Raw genomic sequence first — 24,988 nt, forward strand, 5'->3', positions numbered from 1 at the left:
CCATTCGGGTTGATTCCACTCCATTCAATTCCATTCCCATTGATTCCATTCCATTCCATTCCATTCCATTCCAATCTGGTTGATTCCAGTCCATTCCTTTCCATTCCATTCCATTCCATTCCATTCCATTCCAATCCATTCCTTTCCATTCCATTCATGTTGATTCCATTCCATTCCATTTCATTCCGTTCCATCCCATTCAATTCCTTTCGGGTTGATTCCATTGCATTCCATTCATTCCGGTTGATTCCATTCCATTCCATTCCATTCCATTCCATTCCATTCGTGTTGATTCCATTCCATTCCATTCCACTAGACTCGTGTTGATTGCATTCCATTCAATTACATTCCATTCCACTTCATTCCATTCCATTCGTGTTGATTCCGTTCCGTTCCATCCCATTCCATTCCATTCGGGTTGATTGCATTCCATTCCATTCCATTCCATTCCATTCCATTCCATTCCATTCCATTCCATTCTGTTCCATTCGTGTTGATTCCAATCCATTCCAGTTGATTCCATTCCATTCCATTCCATTCCATTCCATTCCATTCCATTCCGGTTGATTCCATTCCATTCCATTCGATTAGATTCGTGTTGATTCCATTCCATTCCATTCCATTCCATTTGGGTTGATTCCATTCCATTCAATTCCATTCCATGCCATTCCATTCCATTCCATTCGGGTTGATTCCATTCCATTCCATTCCATTGCATTCCATTCCATTCCATTCCATTCAGGTTGATTCCATTCCATTCCATTTCATTCCACTCCATTCGGGGTGATTCCATTCTATTCCATTCCATTCCGTTACATTCCATTCCATTCCATTCGGGTTCATTCCATTCGATTCCATTCCATTCCCGTTGATTCCATTCCATTCCATTCCATTCCGTTCCAATCGGGTTGATTCCAGTCCATTCCTTTCCATTCCTTTCCATTCCATTCAATTCTAATCCATTCCATTCCATTCGTGTTGATTCCATTCCATTCCGTTCCATCCCATTCCATTCCATTCGGGTTGATTCCATTCCATTCCATTCCATTCCATTCCGGTTGATTCCATTCCATTCGGGTTGATTCCATTCCATTCCATTCCATTCCATTCCGGTTGATTCCATTCCATTCCATTCCACTCCATTCCATTCCATTCCATTCGGGTTGATTCCATTCCATTCCATTCCATTCTGGTTGATTCCATTCCATTCCATTCCATTCCATTGGTCTTGATTCCATTCCACTCCATTCCATTAGACTCGTGTTGATTCCATTCCATTCCATTCCTTTCCATTCGGGTTGATTCCATTCCGTTCCATCCCATTCCATTCCATTCGGTTGATTCCATTCCATTCCATTCCATTCCATTCCATTCCATTCCATTCCGTTCCATTCGGGTTGCTTCCATTCCATTCCATGCCATTCAATTCCATTCCATTCGGGTTCATTCCATAGCCTTCCATTCCATTCAATTCCATTCCATTCTGGTTGTTACCATTCCATTCCATTCCATTAGATTCGTGTCGATTCCATTCCATTCCATTCCATTCCATTCGGGTTGATTCCATTCCATTGCATTCCATTCCATGCCATTCCATTCCATTCCATTCGGGTTGATTCCATTCCATTCCATTCCATTCCATTATATTCCATTCCATTCGGGTTGATTCAATTCCATTCAATTCCATTCCATTCCATTCGGGTTTATTCCATTCTATTCCATTCCATTCCGTTACATTCCTTTCCATTCCATTCGGGTTGATTCCACTCCATTCAATTCCATTCCCGTTGATTCCATTCCATTCCATTCCATTCCATTCCAATCGGGTTGATTCCAGTCCATTCCTTTCCATTCCATTCCATTCCATTCCATTCCAATCTGTTCCATTGCATTCCATTCGTGTTGATTCCATTCCATTCCATTCCATTCCGTTCCATCCCATTCCATTCAATTCGGGTTGATTCCATTCCATTCCATTCATTCCGGTTGATTCCATTCCATTCCATTCCATTCCATTCCATTCTTGTTGATTCCATTCCATTCCATTCCACTAGACTCGTGTTGATTCCATTCCATTCAATTCCATTCCATTCTATTCCATTCCACTCCTTTCCATTCCATTCGATTCCATTCGTATTGATTCCATTCCGTTCCATCCCATTCCATTCCATTCGGGTTGATTGCATTCCATTCCATTCCATTCCATTCTGTTCCATTCGGGTTGATTCCATTCCATTGCATTCCATTCCATGCCATTCAATTCCATTCCATTCGGGTTGATTCCATTGCATTCCATTCCATTCAATTCCATTCCATTCGGGTTGATTCCATTCCATTCCATTCCATTCCATTCCATTCCATTCCACTCCATTCCATTCCGTTCCATTCCATTCCATTCAATTCGGGTTGATTCCATTCCATTCCATGCCATTCCATTCCATTCCATTCGTGTTGATTCCATTCCATTCCATTCCATTCCATGGCATTCCATCCCATTCCATTCGGGTTGATTCCATTCCATTCCATTCCATTCCACTCCGGTAGTTTCCATTTCGTTCCATTCCATTCCATTCCATTCCATTCCATTCCCTTCCATTCCATTCCATTCGGGTTGATTCCTTTCCATTCCATTCCATTCCATTCCATTCCATTCCGGTTGATTCCATTCCATTCTGTTCCATTCCATTCCATTCCATTCGGGTTGATTCCATTCCATTCGAGTTGATTCCATTCCATTCCATTCCATTCCATTCCATTCCATTCCATTCAATTCCATTCCATTTCATTCGGGTTAATTCCATTGCATTCCATTCCATTCCAATCCATTCCTTTCGGTTTAATTCCATTCCGTTCCATTTCATTGCATTTCATTCCATTCCATTCCATTCCCTTCGGGTTTCTCCATTCCATTCCACTCCATTCCATTTCATTCCGTTCCATTCCTTTCCATTGCATTCCATACGAGTTGATTCCATTGCATTCTATTCCATTCCAGTCTATTCAACTCCATTCCATTTCATTCGAGTTGATTCCAATCCATTGCAATCCATTCGGGTTGACTCCATTGCATTCCATGCCATTCCATTCCATTCCATTCTGGTTGATTGAATTATATTCCATTCCATTCCATTCCAATCCATTCGGGTTTATTCCATTCCATTCCATCCCATAACATTCCATTAGGGTTGATTTCATTCCATTCCATTCCACTCCATTCCATTCCATTCGTGTTGATTCCATTTCGTTCCATTTCATTCCATTCCATTCAATTCCATTCCAATCCATTCGGGTTGATTCCATTCCATTGCATTCCCTTCCATTCCATTCCATTCCATTCCATTCCATTCGGATTGATTACATTCCGTTCCACTCCATTCCATTCTCTTCCATTCCATTCCATTCCATTCGGGTTTATTCCATTCCATTCCTTTCCATTTCATTCTATTCGGGTTGATTCCATTCAATTCCATTACATACCTTTCCATTCCATTGCATTCCATTCCATTCCATTGCATTCCATTCCATTCCATTCGGATTGATTCCATTCCATTCCATTCCATTCCGGTTGATTCCATTCCATTCCATTCCATTCGTCTTGATTCCATTCCATTCCATTCCATTAGACTCGTGTTGATTCCATTCCATTCCATTCCATTCCATTCCATTCCATTCGGGTTGATTCCATTCCATTCCATTCCATTCCATTCCAGGCCATTCCATTCCATTCCATTCGGGTTGATTCCATTCCATTCCTTTCCATTACATTCCATTCCATTCCATTCGGGTTGATTCAATTCCATTCCATTCCATTCCATTCCATTCCATTCGGGTTGATTCCATTCTATTCCATTCCATTCCGTTATATTCCTTTCCATTCCATTCGGGTTGATTCCACTCCATTCAATTCCATTCCCGTTGATTCCATTCCATTCCATTCCATTCCGTTCCAATCGGGTTGATTCCAGTCCATTCCTTTCCATTCCATTCCATTCCATTCCATTCCAATCCATTCCATTCCATTCCATTCGTGTTGATTCCATTCCATTCCATTTCATTCCGTTCCATCCCATTCAATTCCTTTCGGGTTGATTCCATTCCATTCCATTCATTCCGTTTGATTCCATTCCGTTCAATTCCATTCCATTCCATTCCATTCCGTTCGTGTTGATTCCATTCCATTCCATTCCACTAGACTCGTGTTGATTGCATTCCATTCAATTACATTCCATTCCACTTCATTCCATTCCATTCGTGTTGATTCCATACCGTTCCATCCCATTCCATTCCTTTCGGGTTGATTGCATTCCATTCCATTCCATTCCATTCCATTACATTCCATTCCATTCGTGTTGATTCCATTCGGTTCCATCCCATTCCATTCCATTGGGGTTGATTGCATTCCATTCCATTCCATTCCATTCCATTCCATTCTGTTCCATTCGTGTTGATTCCAATCCATTCCAGTTGATTCCATTCCATTCCATTCCATTCCATTCCGGTTGATTCCATTCCATTCCATTCCATTAGATTCGTGTTGATTCCATTCCATTCCATTCCATTCCATTTGGGTTGATTCCATTCCATTCAATTCCATTCCATGCCATTCCATTCCATTCCATTCGGGTTGATTCCATTCCATTCCATTCCATTGCATTCCATTCCATTCCATTCCATTCAGGTTGATTCCATTCCATTCCATTTCATTCCACTCCATTCGGGGTGATTCCATTCTATTCCATTCCATTCCGTTACATTCCATTCCATTCCATTCGGGTTCATTCCATTCGATTCCATTCCATTCCCGTTGATTCCATTCCATTCCATTCCATTCCGTTCCAATCGGGTTGATTCCAGTCCATTCCTTTCCATTCCTTTCCATTCCATTCAATTCTAATCCATTCCATTCCATTCGTGTTGATTCCATTCCATTCCGTTCCATCCCATTCCATTCCATTCGGGTTGATTCCATTCCATTCCATTCCATTCCATTCCGGTTGATTGCATTCCATTCCATTCCACTCCATTCCATTCCATTCCATTCGGGTTGATTCCATTCCATTCCATTCCATTCCGGTTGATTCCATTCCATTCCATTCCATTCCATTGGTCTTGATTCCATTCCATTCCATTCCATTAGACTCGTGTTGATTCCATTCCATTCCATTCAATTCCATTCCATTCCTTTCCATTCGGGTTGATTCCATTCCGTTCCATCCCATTCCATTCCATTCGGTTGATTCCATTCCATTCCATTCCATTCCATTCCGTTCCATTCGGGTTGCTTCCATTCCATTCCATGCCATTCAATTCCATTCCATTCGGGTTCATTCCATTGCATTCCATTCCATTCAATTCCATTCCATTCTGGTTGTTACCATTCCATTCCATTCCATTAGATTCGTGTTGATTCCATTCCATTCCATTCCATTCCATTCGGGTTGATTCCATTCCATTGCATTCCATTCCATGCCATTCCATTCCATTCCATTCGGGTTGATTCCATTCCATTCCATTCCATTCCATTATATTCCATTCCATTCGGGTTGATTCAATTCCATTCAATTCCATTCCATTCCATTCGGGTTGATTCCATTCTATTCCATTCCATTCCGTTACATTCCTTTCCATTCCATTCGGGTTGATTCCACTCCATTCAATTCCATTCCCGTTGATTCCATTCCATTCCATTCCATTCCATTCCAATCGGGTTGATTCCAGTCCATTCCTTTCCATTCCATTCCATTCCATTCCATTCCAATCCGTTCCATTCCATTCCATTCGTGTTGATTCCATTCCATTCCATTCCATTCCGTTCCATCCCATTCCATTCAATTCGGGTTGATTCCATTCCATTCCATTCATTCCGGTTGATTCCATTCCATTCCATTCCATTCCATTCCATTCTTGTTGATTCCATTCCATTCCATTCCACTAGATTCGTGTTGATTCCATTCCATTCAATTCCATTCCATTCCATTCCATTCCACTCCTTTCCATTCCATTCCATTCCATTCGTATTGATTCCATTCCGTTACATCCCATTCCATTCCATTCGGGTTGATTGCATTCCATTCCATTCCATTCCATTCCATTGCATTCCGTTCCATTCTGGTTGATTCCATTCCATTCCATTACATTCGAGTTGATGCCATTCCATTCCATTGCATTCGTGTTGATTCGATTCCATTGCAATCCATTGCATTCTATTCCATTCGGGTTGATTCCACTCCATTCCATTCCAGTCCATTGCATTCCATTCGTGTTGATTCCATTTCATTCCTTTCCATTCCATTCGGGTTGATTACATACCATTCCATTCCATTCCATTCCCTTCCTTTCCGGTTGATTCCATTGCATTCCATTCCATTCCATTGTATTCCATTCGGGTTTATTCCATTCCATTCCATTCCATTCAGATTGATTCCATTCTATTCCACTCGATTCGATTACATTCGGGTTGATTCCATTCCATTCCATTCCTTTCCATTAAGTTCCATTCGGGTTTATTCCATTCCATTCCATTCCATTCCATTCCATTCCATTCCATTCCTTTCCATTCCATTCCATTCCATTCCGGTTGATTCCATTCCATTCCATTCCATTCCATTCGATTCCCTTCCCATTCCATTCCATTCCATTCTGGTTGATTCCATTCCATTCCATTCCATTCCGTTCCATTCCATTCTGGTTGATTGCATTGCATTTTATTCCATTAAATTCCATTCCATTCCAATCCATTCCCATGCATTCGGGTTGATTCCATTCCATTCCATGCCATTGCATTAGATTCTATTCGTGTTGATTCCATTCCATTCCATTCCATTAAATGCCATTCCATTCCATTCCATTCGGGTAGATTCCATTCCTTTCCGTTCCATTCCATTCCATTCCATTCCATTCGGGTTGATTCCATTTCGTTCCATTTCATTCCATTCCATTCAATTCCATTCAATTACATTCCATTCCATTCGGGTTGATTCCATTCCAATCCATTCCATTCCATTCCATTCCTTTCCCTTCCATTCCATTCCATTCGGGTTGATTCCAGTCCGTTCAATTTCATTCCATTCCATTCCATTCCATTCCGTTTGATTCCATTCCATTCCATTCCATTCCATTCCATTCCATTCCATTCGGGTTGATTCCATTCCATTAAATTCCATTGCATTCCATTCCAATCGTGTTGATTATGTCCCATTCCATTCCATTCCATTCCATTCGCGTTGATTCCATTCCATTCCATTGCATTCGGGTTGATTCCCTTCCAATCCATTCCATTCAAATCCATTTCATTCCATTGGGGTTGATTCCATTCCATTCCATTACATTCGAGTTGATTCAACTCCATTCCATTCATTTCGGGTTCATACCCTTCCATTCCTTTCCATTCCATTCCATTCCATTCCATTTATACTGGATTGATTCCATTCCATTCCATACCATTCCCTTCCATTCCATTCCATTCTATACGGGTTGACTCCATTCCATTCAATTCCATTGCATTCCATTCCATTCGGGTTGATTCAATTCCATTCCATTCATTTCCATTCCATTCGAGTTGATTCCATTCCATTCCATTCCATTCGTGTTGATTCGATTCCATTCCTTTCCATTGCATTCCATTCCATTCGGGTGGATTCCATTCCATTCCATTCCATTATATTCCATTCCATTGCATTCCATTCCATTCGGGTTTATTCCATTCCATTCCATTCCTTTCCATTCCATTTCTTTCCATTCCATTCGGTTTGATTCCTTTCCATTCCATTGCATTCCATTCCATTCGGGTTGGTTCCATTCCATTCCATTCCATTCCATTCCATTCGCATTGATTCCATTCCATTCCATTGCATTGCATTCCATTGTATTACGTTCCATTCGGGTTGTTTCCATTCCATTCCATTCCACTCGGTTCCATCCCATCCCATTCCACTCCGTTCCATCCCATTCCATTCCATTCGTGTTGATTCCATTCCATTCCATTCCATTCCATTCCGTTCCATTCCGGTTGATTCCATTCCATTCCGTTCCATTCCATTCTATTCGTTTTGATTCCATTCCATTCCATTCCATTAGATTCGTGTTTATTCCATTCCATTCTATTCCTTTCCATTCGCGTTGATTCCATTCCGTTTCATCCCATTCCAGTCCATTCGTGTTGATTCCATTCCATTCCATTCCATTCCAGTTGATTCCATTCCATTCCATTCCATTCCATTCCATTCCATTCCATTCCGGTTGATTCCATTCCATTGCATTCCATTATATTAGTGTTGATTCCATTCCATTCCATTCCATTCCATTCGGGTTGATTCCATTCCATTCCATTCCATTCCATGCCATTCCATTCAATTCGGGTTGATTCCATTCCGTTCCATTCCATTCCATTCCATTCCATTTGGGTTGAATCCACTCCATTCCATTCCATTCCCGTTGATTCCATTCCATTCCATTCCATTCCATTCCGTTCCAATCGGGTTGATTCCAGTCCATTCCTTTCCATTCCATTCCATTCCATTCCATTCCATTCCATTCCATTCGTGTTGATTCCATTCCATTCCATTCCATTCCGTTCCAACCAATTCCATTCCATTCGGGTTGATTCCATTCCATTCCATTCCATTCCATTCCGGTTGATTCCATTCCATTCCATTCCATTCCGTTCGTGTTGATTCCATTCCATTGCATTCGATTAGACTCATGTTGATTCCATTCCATTCACTTCATTCCATTCCATTCCATTCCATTCCATTCCATTCCATTCCATTCCATTCGGATGGATTCCATTCTGTTCCATCCCATTCCATTCCATTCGGGTTGATTCCATTCCATTCCATTCCCTTCCCTTCCATTCCAATCCATTCTGTTCCTTTCGTGTTGATTCCATTCCATTCCATTCCATTCCATTCCATTCCACGCCATTCAGTTCCATTCCATTCAGGTTGATTCCATTGCATTCCATTCCATTCAATTACATTCCATTCAGGTTGATTCCATTCCATTCCATTCCATTCCGTTCCATTCCATTCCATTCCATTCGGGTTGATTCCATTCCATTCCATTCCATTCCATTCCATTCCATTCCATTCCACTCCACTCCATTCGGGTTCATTACGTTCCATTCGATTGCACTCCATGCATTCCATTCCATTCCATTCGGTTTGATTCCATTCCGTTCCATTTCATTGCATTTCATTCCATCCCATTCCATTGCATTCGGGTTGATTCCATTCCTTTCCATTCGATTCTATTCCATTCCCTGTCACTCCATTCCTTTCGGGTTCATTGCATTCCAATCCATTCCATTCCATTCCAATCCATTTCATTCAGGTTTATTCCATTCCATTCCATTCCATTCCATTCCATTCCATTCCATTTCCCTCGGGTTGATTCCATTCCATTCGGGTTGATTCCATTCTATTCCATGCCATTCCATTCCATTCCATTCCAATCGTGTTGATTCCATTACATTCCATTCCATTGCATTGCATTCCATTCCATTCCATTCCGTTCCATTCCATTTCATTCGGGTTGATTCCATTCCATTATATTCCATTTCATTCCATTCCATTCCATTCCAATCCATTCCATTCCATTCCATTCCATTCGGAATGACTCCATTCCATTTCATTCCATTCCATGCCATTCCATTCCATTCCATTCCATGCCATTCCATTCCATTCCATTCGTGTTGATTCCATTCGATTCCATTCCATTCCATGCCATTCTATCCCATTCCATTCGGGTTGATTCCATTCCATTCCATTCCATTCCATTCGGGTTGATTCCATTTCGTTCCATTTCATTCCATTCCATTCCATTCCGTTCGATTAAATTCCATTCCACTCGGGTTGATTCCATTCCATTCCATTCCATTCCATTCCCTTCCATTCAATTCCATTCGGATGGTTTCCTTTCCATTCCATTCCATTCCATTCCGGTTGATTCCATTCCATTCCGTTCCATTCCATTCCATTCCATTCGGGTTGATTCCATTCCATTCCGGTTGATTCCATTCCATTCCATTCCATTCCATTCCATTCTATTCCATTCCATTGGGGTTGATTCCATTTCGTTCCATTTCATTCCATTCCATTCCATTCCATTCAATTACATTCCATTCCATTCGGGTTGATTCCATTCCATTCCATTCTATTCCATTCCATTCCATTCGGGTTGAATCCATGTCGTTCCATTTCATTCCATTCCATTCCATTCCATTCAATTACATTCCATTCCATTCGGGTTGATTCCATTCCATTCCCTTCCATTAAATTCCCTTCCATTCCATTCTATTCGGGTTGATTCCAGTCCGTTCTATTCCCTTCCATTCCATTCCATTCGGGTTGATTAAATTGCATTCCATTTCATTACATTCCATTCCATTCGGGTTGATTCCATTCCATTCCATTCCATTCCATTTCATTCCATTCCATTCCATTCTGGTTGATTCCATTTCATTCCATTCCATTCCGTTCCATTCCATTCCATTCCATTCGGGTTTATTCCATTCCACTCCATTCCATTCCGTTTGATTCCATTCTGTTCCATTCCATTCCGTTCCATTCCATTCCATTCCATTCTGGTTGATTCCATTCCATTCCATTCCATTCCGTTCCATTCCATTCGGGTTGATTCCATTCCACTCCATTCCATTCCGGTGGATTCCATTCCGTTCTATTCCATTCCGTTCCAATCGAGTTGATTCCAGTGCATTCCGTTCTATTCCATTCCATTAGATTCGTGTTGATTCCGTTCCATTCCAATCCATTCCATTCCATTCCATTCCACTCCACTCCCTTCTGGTTCATTACGTTCCATTCCATTCCATTCCATGCCATTCCTTTCCATTCCATTCGGATTGATTCCATTGCGTTCCATTCCATTGCACTTCATTCCGTTCCATTCCATTCCATTCCATTATGGTTGTCTCCATTCCATTCCATTCTATTCCATTCCATTCCCTTCCATTCCATTCCTTTCGGGTTGATTCTATTCCATACTTTTCCATTCCATTCCATTCCATTCCATTTCATTCGGGTTGATTCCACTCCATTCCATTCAATTCCATTCCATTACATTCCATTCAGGTATATTCCATTCTTTTCCAATCCATTCCATTCCATTCCATTCCAATCGGGGTGATTCCATTCCAATCCATTGCATTCCATTCCATTCCATTCCATTCCGGTTGATTCCATTCCATTATATTCCATTCCATTCAATTCCATTCCATTCGTATTGACTCCCTTCCATTCCATTCCATTCCATGGCATTGCATTCCATTCTATTCGTGTTGATTCCATTCCATTCCATTCCATTAAATGCCATTCCATTCCATTCCATTCGGGTAGATTCCATTCCTTTCCGTTCCATTCCATTCCATTCGGGTTGATTCCATTTCGTTCCATTTCATTCCATTCCATTCCATTCCATTCAATTACATTCCATTCCATTCGGGTTGATTCCATTCCAATCCATTCCATTCCATTCCTTTCCCTTCCATTCCATTCCATTCGGGTTTCTTCCAGTCCGTTCAATTCCATTCCATTGCATTCCATTCCATTCCATTCCGTTTGATTCCATTCCATTCCATTCCATTCCATTCGGGTTGATTCCATTCCGTTCAGGTTGATTCCATTCCATTCCATTCGTGTTGTTTCTATTCTATTCCATTCCATTCAATTCCTTTCCATTCCATTCCTTTCCACTTCATTCTCGTTGATTCCATTGCATTCCTTTCCATTCCATTCCATTCCATTCCATTCCATTCCATTCCATTCCATTCCATTCCTTTCCATTCCATTCCATTCCATTCGTTTTGACTCCTTTCCATTCCAATCCATTCCATTCCTTTCGAGGTGATTCCAATCCATTCCATTCCATTCGGATTGATTACGTTCCATTCCATTCCATTCCATTCTGGTTGATTGCATTGCATTCTATTCCATTAAATTGCATTCCATTCCATTCCATTCCCTTGCATTCGGGTTTATTCCATTCCATTCCATTCCATTCCATTGCATTCCATTCCATTCGGGTTGATTCCATTCCGTTCCTTTCCATTCCATTCCATTCCATTCCATTCGAGTTGATTCCATTCCACTCCATTCCATTCGGGTTGATTCCATTTCCATTCCATTCCATTGCATTCCATTCCATTCGGGTTGATTCCATTCCATTCCATTCCATTCCATTACATTCGAGTTGATTCCATTCCATTCCATTGCATTTGTGTTGATTCGATTCCATTGCAATCCATTGCATTCCATTCCATTCGGGTTGATTCCACTCCATTCCATTCCATTCCATTGCATTCCATTCGGGTTGATTCCATTTCATTCCTTTCCATTCCATTCGGGTTGATTACATACCATTCCATTCCATTACATTCCCTTCCTTTCCGGTTGATTCCATTGCATTCCATTCCATTCCATTGCATTCCATTCGGGTTTATTCCATTCCATTCCATTCCATTCAGATTGATTCCATTCTATTCCACTCGATTCGATTACATTCGGGTTGATTCCATTCCATTCAATTCCTTTCCATTAAGTTCCATTCGGGTTTATTCCATTCCATTCCATTCCATTCCATTCCATTCCATTCCTTTCCATTCCATTCCATTCCATTCCGGTTGATTCCATTCCATTCCATTCCATTCCATTCGATTCCCTTCCCATTCCATTCCATTCCATTCTGGTTGATTCCATTCCATTCCATTCCATTCCGTTCCATTCCATTCTGGTTGATTGCATTGCATTTTATTCCATTAAATTCCATTCCATTCCATTCCATTCCCATGCATTCGGGTTGATTCCATTCCATTCCATGCCATTGCATTCCATTCTATTCGTGTCGATTCCATTCCATTCCATTCCATTAAATGCCATTCCATTCCATTCCATTCGGGTAGATTCCATTCCTTTCCGTTCCATTCCATTCCATTCCATTCCATTCGGGTTGATTCTATTTCGTTCCATTTCATTCCATTCCATTCCATTCCATTCAATTACATTCCATTCCATTCGGGTTGATTCCATTCCAATCCATTCCATTCCATTCCATTCCTTTCCCTTCCATTCCATTCCATTCGGGTTGATTCCAGTCCGTTCAATTTCATTCCATTCCATTCCATTCCATTCCGTTTGATTCCATTCCATTCCATTCCATTCCATTCCATTCCATTCCATTCGGGTTGATTCCATTCCATTAAATTCCATTGCATTCCATTCCAATCGTGTTGATTATGTCCCATTCCATTCCATTCCATTCCATTCGCGTTGATTCCATTCCATTCCATTGCATTCGGGTTGATTCCCTTCCAATCCATTCCATTCAAATCCATTTCATTCCATTGGGGTTGATTCCATTCCATTCCATTACATTCGAGTTGATTCAACTCCATTCCATTCATTTCGGGTTCATACCCTTCCATTCCTTTCCATTCCATTCCATTCCATTCCATTTATATTGGATTGATTCCATTCCATTCCATACCATTCCCTTCCATTCCATTCCATTCTATACGGGTTGACTCCATTCCATTCAATTCCATTGCATTCCATTCCATTCGGGTTGATTCAATTCCATTCCATTCATTTCCATTCCATTCGAGTTGATTCCATTCCATTCCATTCCATTCGTGTTGATTCAATTCCATTCCTTTCCATTGCATTCCATTCCATTCGGGTGGATTCCATTCCATTCCATTCCATTATATTCCATTCCATTGCATTCCATTCCATTCGGGTTTATTCCATTCCATTCCATTCCTTTCCATTCCATTTCTTTCCATTCCATTCGGTTTGATTCCTTTCCATTCCATTGCATTCCATTCCATTCGGGTTGGTTCCATTCCATTCCATTCCATTCCATTCCATTCGCATTGATTCCATTCCATTCCATTGCATTGCATTCCATTGTATTACGTTCCATTCGGGTTGTTTCCATTCCATTCCATTCCACTCGGTTCCATCCCATCCCATTCCACTCCGTTCCATCCCATTCCATTCCATTCGTGTTGATTCCATTCCATTCCATTCCATTCCATTCCGTTCCATTCCGGTTGATTCCATTCCATTCCGTTCCATTCCATTCTATTCGTTTTGATTCCATTCCATTCCATTCCATTAGATTCGTGTTTATTCCATTCCATTCTATTCCTTTCCATTCGCGTTGATTCCATTCCGTTTCATCCCATTCCAGTCCATTCGTGTTGATTCCATTCCATTCCATTCCATTCCAGTTGATTCCATTCCATTCCATTCCATTCCATTCCATTCCATTCCGGTGATTCCATTCCATTGCATTCCATTATATTAGTGTTGATTCCATTCCATTCCATTCCATTCCATTCGGGTTGATTCCATTCCATTCCATTCCATTCCATGCCATTCCATTCAATTCGGGTTGATTCCATTCCGTTCCATTCCATTCCATTCCATTCCATTTGGGTTGAATCCACTCCATTCCATTCCATTCCCGTTGATTCCATTCCATTCCATTCCATTCCATTCCGTTCCAATCGGGTTGATTCCAGTCCATTCCTTTCCATTCCATTCCATTCCATTCCATTCCATTCCATTCCATTCGTGTTGATTCCATTCCATTCCATTCCATTCCGTTCCAACCAATTCCATTCCATTCGGGTTGATTCCATTCCATTCCATTCCATTCCATTCCGGTTGATTCCATTCCATTCCATTCCATTCCGTTCGTGTTGATTCCATTCCATTCCATTCGATTAGACTCATGTTGATTCCATTCCATTCACTTCATTCCATTCCATTCCATTCCATTCCATTCCATTCCATGCCATTCCATCCCATTCCATTCGGGTTGATTCCATTCCATTCCATTCCATTCCACTCCGGTTGTTTCCATTTCGTTCCATTCCATTCCATTCCATTCGTTTTGATTCCATTCCATTCCATTCCATTAGATTCGTGTTGATTCCACTCCATTCTATTCCTTTCCATTCGTGTTTGTTCCATTCCGTTTCATACCATTCCAGTCCATTCGTTTTGATTCCATACCATTCCATTCCATTCCATTCCATTCCACTCCATTCCAGTTGATTCCATTCCATTCCATTCCATTCCATTCCGGTTGTTATCATTCCATTCCATTCCATTAGATTCGTTTTGATTCCATTCCATTCCATTCCATTCCATTCCATTCGGGTTGATTCCATTCTATTCCATTCCATTCCGTTACATTCCTTTCCATTCCATTCGGGTTGATTCCACTCCATTCAATTCCATTCCCATTGATTCCATTCCATTCCATTCCATTCCATTCCAATCTGGTTGATTCCAGTCCATTCCTTTCCATTCCATTCCATTCCATTCCATTCCAATCCATTCCTTTCCATTCCATTCATGTTGATTCCATTCCATTCCATTTCATTCCGTTCCATCCCATTCAATTCCTTTCGGGTTGATTCCATTCCATTCCATTCATTCCGGTTGATTCCATTCCATTCCATTCCATTCCATTCCATTCCATTCCATTCGTGTTGATTCCATTCCATTCCATTCCACTAGACTCGTGTTGATTGCATTCCATTCAATTACATTCCATTCCACTTCATTCCATTCCATTCGTGTTGATTCCGTTCCGTTCCATCCCATTCCATTCCATTCGGGTTGATTGCATTCCATTCCATTCCATTCCATTCCATTCCATTCCATTCCATTCTGTTCCATTCGTGTTGATTCCAATCCATTCCAGTTGATTCCATTCCATTCCATTCCATTCCATTCCATTCCATTCCGGTTGATTCCATTCCATTCCATTCGATTAGATTCGTGTTGATTCCATTCCATTCCATTCCATTCCATTTGGGTTGATTCCATTCCATTCAATTCCATTCCATGCCATTCCATTCCATTCCATTCGGGTTGATTCCATTCCATTCCATTCCATTGCATTCCATTCCATTCCATTCCATTCAGGTTGATTCCATTCCATTCCATTTCATTCCACTCCATTCGGGGTGATTCCATTCTATTCCATTCCATTCCGTTACATTCCATTCCATTCCATTCGGGTTCATTCCATTCGATTCCATTCCATTCCCGTTGATTCCATTCCATTCCATTCCATTCCGTTCCAATCGGGTTGATTCCAGTCCATTCCTTTCCATTCCTTTCCATTCCATTCAATTCTAATCCATTCCATTCCATTCGTGTTGATTCCATTCCATTCCGTTCCATCCCATTCCATTCCATTCGGGTTGATTCCATTCCATTCCATTCCATTCCATTCCGGTTGATTCCATTCCATTCGGGTTGATTCCATTCCATTCCATTCCATTCCGGTTGATTCCATTCCATTCCATTCCACTCCATTCCATTCCATTCCATTCGGGTTGATTCCATTCCATTCCATTCCATTCTGGTTGATTCCATTCCATTCCATTCCATTCCATTGGTCTTGATTCCATTCCACTCCATTCCATTAGACTCGTGTTGATTCCATTCCATTCCATTCCTTTCCATTCGGGTTGATTCCATTCCGTTCCATCCCATTCCATTCCATTCGGTTGATTCCATTCCATTCCATTCCATTCCATTCCATTCCATTCCATTCCGTTCCATTCGGATTGCTTCCATTCCATTCCATGCCATTCAATTCCATTCCATTCGGGTTCATTCCATAGCCTTCCATTCCATTCAATTCCATTCCATTCTGGTTGTTACCATTCCATTCCATTCCATTAGATTCGTGTCGATTCCATTCCATTCCATTCCATTCCATTCGGGTTGATTCCATTCCATTGTATTCCATTCCATGCCATTCCATTCCATTCCATTCGGGTTGATTCCATTCCATTCCATTCCATTCCATTATATTCCATTCCATTCGGGTTGATTCAATTCCATTCAATTCCATTCCATTCCATTCGGGTTTATTCCATTCTATTCCATTCCATTCCGTTGCATTCCTTTCCATTCCATTCGGGTTGATTCCACTCCATTCAATTCCATTCCCGTTGATTCCATTCCATTCCATTCCATTCCATTCCAATCGGGTTGATTCCAGTCCATTCCTTTCCATTCCATTCCATTCCATTCCATTCCAATCTGTTCCATTGCATTCCATTCGTGTTGATTCCATTCCATTCCATTCCATTCCGTTCCATCCCATTCCATTCAATTCGGGTTGATTCCATTCCATTCCATTCATTCCGGTTGATTCCATTCCATTCCATTCCATTCCATTCTTGTTGATTCCATTCCATTCCATTCCACTAGACTCGTGTTGATTCCATTCCATTCAATTCCATTCCATTCTATTCCATTCCACTCCTTTCCATTCCATTCGATTCCATTCGTATTGATTCCATTCCGTTCCATCCCATTCCATTCCATTCGGGTTGATTGCATTCCATTCCATTCCATTCCATTCTGTTCCATTCGGGTTGATTCCATTCCATTGCATTCCATTCCATGCCATTCAATTCCATTCCATTCGGGTTGATTCCATTGCATTCCATTCCATTCAATTCCATTCCATTCGGGTTGATTCCATTCCATTCCATTCCATTCCATGCCATTCCATTCCATTCCATTCGTGTTGATTCCATTCCATTCCATTCCATTCCATGCCATTCCATCCCATTCCATTCGGGTTGATTCCATTGCATTCCAATCCATTCCACTCCGGTAGTTTCCATTTCGTTCCATTCCATTCCATTCCATTCCATTCCATTCCCTTCCATTCCATTCCATTCGGGTTGATTCCTTTCCATTCCATTCCATTCCATTCCATTCCGGTTGATTCCATTCCATTCTGTTCCATTCCATTCCATTCCATTCGGGTTGATTCCATTCCATTCGAGTTGATTCCATTCCATTCCATTCCATTCCATTCCATTCCATTCAATTCCATTCCATTTCATTCGGGTTAATTCCATTGCATTCCATTCCATTCCAATCCATTCCTTTCGGTTTAATTCCATTCCGTTCCATTTCATTGCATTTCATTCCATTCCATTCCATTCCCTTCGGGTTTCTCCATTCCATTCCACTCCATTCCATTTCATTCCGTTCCATTCCTTTCCATTGCATTCCATACGAGTTGATTCCATTGCATTCTATTCCATTCCAGTCTATTCAACTCCATTCCATTTCATTCGAGTTGATTCCAATCCATTGCAATCCATTCGGGTTGACTCCATTGCATTCCATGCCATTCCATTCCATTCCATTCTGGTTGATTGAATTATATTCCATTCCATTCCATTCCAATCCATTCGGGTTTATTCCATTCCATTCCATCCCATAACATTCCATTAGGGTTGATTTCATTCCATTCCATTCCACTCCATTCCATTCCATTCGTGTTGATTCCATTTCGTTCCATTTCATTCCATTCCATTCAATTCCATTCCAATCCATTCGGGTTGATTCCATTCCATTGCATTCCCTTCCATTCCATTCCATTCCATTCCATTCCATTCCGTTCGGATTGATTACATTCCGTTCCACTCCATTCCATTCTCTTCCATTCCATTCCATTCCATTCGGGTTTATTCCATTCCATTCCTTTCCATTTCATTCTATTCGGGTTGATTCCATTCAATTCCATTACATACCTTTCCATTCCATTGCATTCCATTCCATTCCATTGCATTCCATTCCATTCCATTCGGATTGATTCCATTCCATTCCATTCCATTCCGGTTGATTCCATTCCATTCCATTCCATTCGTCTTGATTCCATTCCATTCCATTCCATTAGACTCGTGTTGATTCCATTCCATTCCATTCCATTCCATTCCATTCCATTCGGTTTGATTCCATTCCATTCCATTCCATTCCATTCCATGCCATTCCATTCCATTCCATTCGGGTTGATTCCATTCCATTCCTTTCCATTACATTCCATTCCATTCCATTCGGGTTGATTCAATTCCATTCCATTCCATTCCATTCCATTCCATTCGGGTTGATTCCATTCTATTCCATTCCATTCCGTTATATTCCTTTCCATTCCATTCGGGTTGATTCCACTCCATTCAATTCCATTCCCGTTGATTCCATTCCATTCCATTCCATTCCGTTCCAATCGGGTTGATTCCAGTCCATTCCTTTCCATTCCATTCCATTCCATTCCATTCCAATCCATTCCATTCCATTCCATTCGTGTTGATTCCATTCCATTCCATTTCATTCCGTTCCATCCCATTCAATTCCTTTCGGGTTGATTCCATTCCATTCCATTCATTCCGGTTGATTCCATTCCGTTCCATTCCATTCCATTCCATTCCATTCCGTTCGTGTTGATTCCATTCCATTCCATTCCACTAGACTCGTGTTGATTGCATTCCATTCAATTACATTCCATTCCACTTCATTCCATTCCATTCGTGTTGATTCCATACCGTTCCATCCCATTCCATTCCTTTCGGGTTGATTGCATTCCATTCCATTCCATTTCATTCCATTACATTCCATTCCATTCCATTCCATTCCATTACATTCCATTCCATTCGTGTTGATTCCATTCGGTTCCATCCCATTCCATTCCATTGGGGTTGATTGCATTCCATTCCATTCCATTCCATTCCATTCCATTCTGTTCCATTCGTGTTGATTCCAATCCATTCCAGTTGATTCCATTCCATTCCATTCCATTCCATTCCGGTTGATTCCATTCCATTCCATTCCATTAGATTCGTGTTGATTCCATTCCATTCCATTCCATTCCATTTGGGTTGATTCCATTCCATTCAATTCCATTCCATGCCATTCCATTCCATTCCATTCGGGTTGATTCCATTCCATTCCATTCCATTGCATTCCATTCCATTCCATTCCATTCAGGTTGATTCCATTCCATTCCATTTCATTCCACTCCATTCGGGGTGATTCCATTCTATTCCATTCCATTCCGTTACATTCCATTCCATTCCATTCGGGTTCATTCCATTCGATTCCATTCCATTCCCGTTGATTCCATTCCATTCCATTCCATTCCGTTCCAATCGGGTTGATTCCAGTCCATTCCTTTCCATTCCTTTCCATTCCATTCAATTCTAATCCATTCCATTCCATTCGTGTTGATTCCATTCCATTCCGTTCCATCCCATTCCATTCCATTCGGGTTGATTCCATTCCATTCCATTCCATTCCATTCCGGTTGATTGCATTCCATTCCATTCCACTCCATTCCATTCCATTCCATTGCATTCCATTCGGGTTGATTCCATTTCATTCCTTTCCATTCCATTCGGGTTGATTACATACCATTCCATTCCATTACATTCCCTTCCTTTCCGGTTGATTCCATTGCATTCCATTCCATTCCATTGCATTCCATTCGGGTTTATTCCATTCCATTCCATTCCATTCAGATTGATTCCATTCTATTCCACTCGATTCGATTACATTCGGGTTGATTCCATTCCATTCCATTCCTTTCCATTAAGTTCCATTCGGGTTTATTCCATTCCATTCCATTCCATTCCATTCCATTCCATTCCTTTCCATTCCATTCCATTCCATTCCGGTTGATTCCATTCCATTCCATTCCATTCCATTCGATTCCCTTCCCATTCCATTCCATTCCATTCTGGTTGATTCCATTCCATTCCATTCCATTCCGTTCCATTCCATTCTGGTTGATTGCATTGCATTTTATTCCATTAAATTCCATTCCATTCCATTCCATTCCCATGCATTCGGGTTGATTCCATTCCATTCCATGCCATTGCATTCCATTCTATTCGTGTCGATTCCATTCCATTCCATTCCATTAAATGCCATTCCATTCCATTCCATTCGGGTAGATTCCATTCCTTTCCGTTCCATTCCATTCCATTCCATTCCATTCGGGTTGATTCTATTTCGTTCCATTTCATTCCATTCCATTCCATTCCATTCAATTACATTCCATTCCATTCGGGTTGATTCCATTCCAATCCATTCCATTCCATTCCATTCCTTTCCCTTCCATTCCATTCCATTCGGGTTGATTCCAGTCCGTTCAATTTCATTCCATTCCATTCCATTCCATTCCGTTTGATTCCATTCCATTCCATTCCATTCCATTCCATTCCATTCCATTCCATTCCATTCGGGTTGATTCCATTCCATTAAATTCCATTGCATTCCATTCCAATCGTGTTGATTATGTCCCATTCCATTCCATTCCATTCCATTCGCGTTGATTCCATTCCATTCCATTGCATTCGGGTTGATTCCCTTCCAATCCATTCCATTCAAATCCATTTCATTCCATTGGGGTTGATTCCATTCCATTCCATTACATTCGAGTTGATTCAACTCCATTCCATTCATTTCGGGTTCATACCCTTCCATTCCTTTCCATTCCATTCCATTCCATTCCATTTATATTGGATTGATTCCATTCCATTCCATACCATTCCCTTCCATTCCATTCCATTCTATACGGGTTGACTCCATTCCATTCAATTCCATTGCATTCCATTCCATTCGGGTTGATTCAATTCCATTCCATTCATTTCCATTCCATTCGAGTTGATTCCATTCCATTCCATTCCATTCGTGTTGATTCAATTCCATTCCTTTCCATTGCATTCCATTCCATTCGGGTGGATTCCATTCCATTCCATTCCATTATATTCCATTCCATTGCATTCCATTCCATTCGGGTTTATTCCATTCCATTCCATTCCTTTCCATTCCATTTCTTTCCATTCCATTCGGTTTGATTCCTTTCCATTCCATTGCATTCCATTCCATTCGGGTTGGTTCCATTCCATTCCATTCCATTCCATTCCATTCGCATTGATTCCATTCCATTCCATTGCATTGCATTCCATTGTATTACGTTCCATTCGGGTTGTTTCCATTCCATTCCATTCCACTCGGTTCCATCCCATCCCATTCCACTCCGTTCCATCCCATTCCATTCCATTCGTGTTGATTCCATTCCATTCCATTCCATTCCATTCCGTTCCATTCCGGTTGATTCCATTCCATTCCGTTCCATTCCATTCTATTCGTTTTGATTCCATTCCATTCCATTCCATTAGATTCGTGTTTATTCCATTCCATTCTATTCCTTTCCATTCGCGTTGATTCCATTCCGTTTCATCCCATTCCAGTCCATTCGTGTTGATTCCATTCCATTCCATTCCATTCCAGTTGATTCCATTCCATTCCATTCCATTCCATTCCATTCCATTCCATTCCGGTGATTCCATTCCATTGCATTCCATTATATTAGTGTTGATTCCATTCCATTCCATTCCATTCCATTCGGGTTGATTCCATTCCATTCCATTCCATTCCATGCCATTCCATTCAATTCGGGTTGATTCCATTCCGTTCCATTCCATTCCATTCCATTCCATTTGGGTTGAATCCACTCCATTCCATTCCATTCCCGTTGATTCCATTCCATTCCATTCCATTCCATTCCGTTCCAATCGGGTTGATTCCAGTCCATTCCTTTCCATTCCATTCCATTCCATTCCATTCCATTCCATTCCATTCGTGTTGATTCCATTCCATTCCATTCCATTCCGTTCCAACCAATTCCATTCCATTCGGGTTGATTCCATTCCATTCCATTCCATTCCATTCCGGTTGATTCCATTCCATTCCATTCCATTCCGTTCGTGTTGATTCCATTCCATTCCATTCGATTAGACTCATGTTGATTCCATTCCATTCACTTCATTCCATTCCATTCCATTCCATTCCATTCCATTCCATGCCATTCCATCCCATTCCATTCGGGTTGATTCCATTCCATTCCATTCCATTCCACTCCGGTTGTTTCCATTTCGTTCCATTCCATTCCATTCCATTCGTTTTGATTCCATTCCATTCCATTCCATTAGATTCGTGTTGATTCCACTCCATTCTATTCCTTTCCATTCGTGTTTGTTCCATTCCGTTTCATACCATTCCAGTCCATTCGTTTTGATTCCATACCATTCCATTCCATTCCATTCCATTCCACTCCATTCCAGTTGATTCCATTCCATTCCATTCCATTCCATTCCGGTTGTTATCATTCCATTCCATTCCATTAGATTCGTTTTGATTCCATTCCATTCCATTCCATTCCATTCCATTCGGGTTGATTCCATTCTATTCCATTCCATTCCGTTACATTCCTTTCCATTCCATTCGGGTTGATTCCACTCCATTCAATTCCATTCCCATTGATTCCATTCCATTCCATTCCATTCCATTCCAATCTGGTTGATTCCAGTCCATTCCTTTCCATTCCATTCCATTCCATTCCATTCCAATCCATTCCTTTCCATTCCATTCATGTTGATTCCATTCCATTCCATTTCATTCCGTTCCATCCCATTCAATTCCTTTCGGGTTGATTCCATTCCATTCCATTCATTCCGGTTGATTCCATTCCATTCCATTCCATTCCATTCCATTCCATTCCATTCGTGTTGATTCCATTCCATTCCATTCCACTAGACTCGTGTTGATTGCATTCCATTCAATTACATTCCATTCCACTTCATTCCATTCCATTCGTGTTGATTCCGTTCCGTTCCATCCCATTCCATTCCATTCGGGTTGATTGCATTCCATTCCATTCCATTCCATTCCATTCCATTCCATTCCATTCCATTCTGTTCCATTCGTGTTGATTCCAATCCATTCCAGTTGATTCCATTCCATTCCATTCCATTCCATTCCATTCCATTCCGGTTGATTCCATTCCATTCCATTCGATTAGATTCGTGTTGATTCCATTCCATTCCATTCCATTCCATTTGGGTTGATTCCATTCCATTCAATTCCATTCCATGCCATTCCATTCCATTCCATTCGGGTTGATTCCATTCCATTCCATTCCATTGCATTCCATTCCATTCCATTCCATTCAGGTTGATTCCATTCCATTCCATTTCATTCCACTCCATTCGGGGTGATTCCATTCTATTCCATTCCATTCCGTTACATTCCATTCCATTCCATTCGGGTTCATTCCATTCGATTCCATTCCATTCCCGTTGATTCCATTCCATTCCATTCCATTCCGTTCCAATCGGGTTGATTCCAGTCCATTCCTTTCCATTCCTTTCCATTCCATTCAATTCTAATCCATTCCATTCCATTCGTGTTGATTCCATTCCATTCCGTTCCATCCCATTCCATTCCATTCGGGTTGATTCCATTCCATTCCATTCCATTCCATTCCGGTTGATTCCATTCCATTCGGGTTGATTCCATTCCATTCCATTCCATTCCGGTTGATTCCATTCCATTCCATTCCACTCCATTCCATTCCATTCCATTCGGGTTGATTCCATTCCATTCCATTCCATTCTGGTTGATTCCATTCCATTCCATTCCATTCCATTGGTCTTGATTCCATTCCACTCCATTCCATTAGACTCGTGTTGATTCCATTCCATTCCATTCCTTTCCATTCGGGTTGATTCCATTCCGTTCCATCCCATTCCATTCCATTCGGTTGATTCCATTCCATTCCATTCCATTCCATTCCATTCCATTCCATTCCGTTCCATTCGGATTGCTTCCATTCCATTCCATGCCATTCAATTCCATTCCATTCGGGTTCATTCCATAGCCTTCCATTCCATTCAATTCCATTCCATTCTGGTTGTTACCATTCCATTCCATTCCATTAGATTCGTGTCGATTCCATTCCATTCCATTCCATTCCATTCGGGTTGATTCCATTCCATTGCATTCCATTCCATGCCATTCCATTCCATTCCATTCGGGTTGATTCCATTCCATTCCATTCCATTCCATTATATTCCATTCCATTCGGGTTGATTCAATTCCATTCAATTCCATTCCATTCCATTCGGGTTTATTCCATTCTATTCCATTCCATTCCGTTGCATTCCTTTCCATTCCATTCGGGTTGATTCCACTCCATTCAATTCCATTCCCGTTGATTCCATTCCATTCCATTCCATTCCATTCCAATCGGGTTGATTCCAGTCCATTCCTTTCCATTCCATTCCATTCCATTCCAT

The sequence above is a fragment of the Pan troglodytes genome, chromosome 22 (genome assembly GCF_028858775.2).
Source record: "Pan troglodytes isolate AG18354 chromosome 22, NHGRI_mPanTro3-v2.0_pri, whole genome shotgun sequence".
NCBI classification, from domain to species: Eukaryota; Metazoa; Chordata; class Mammalia; order Primates; family Hominidae; genus Pan; species Pan troglodytes.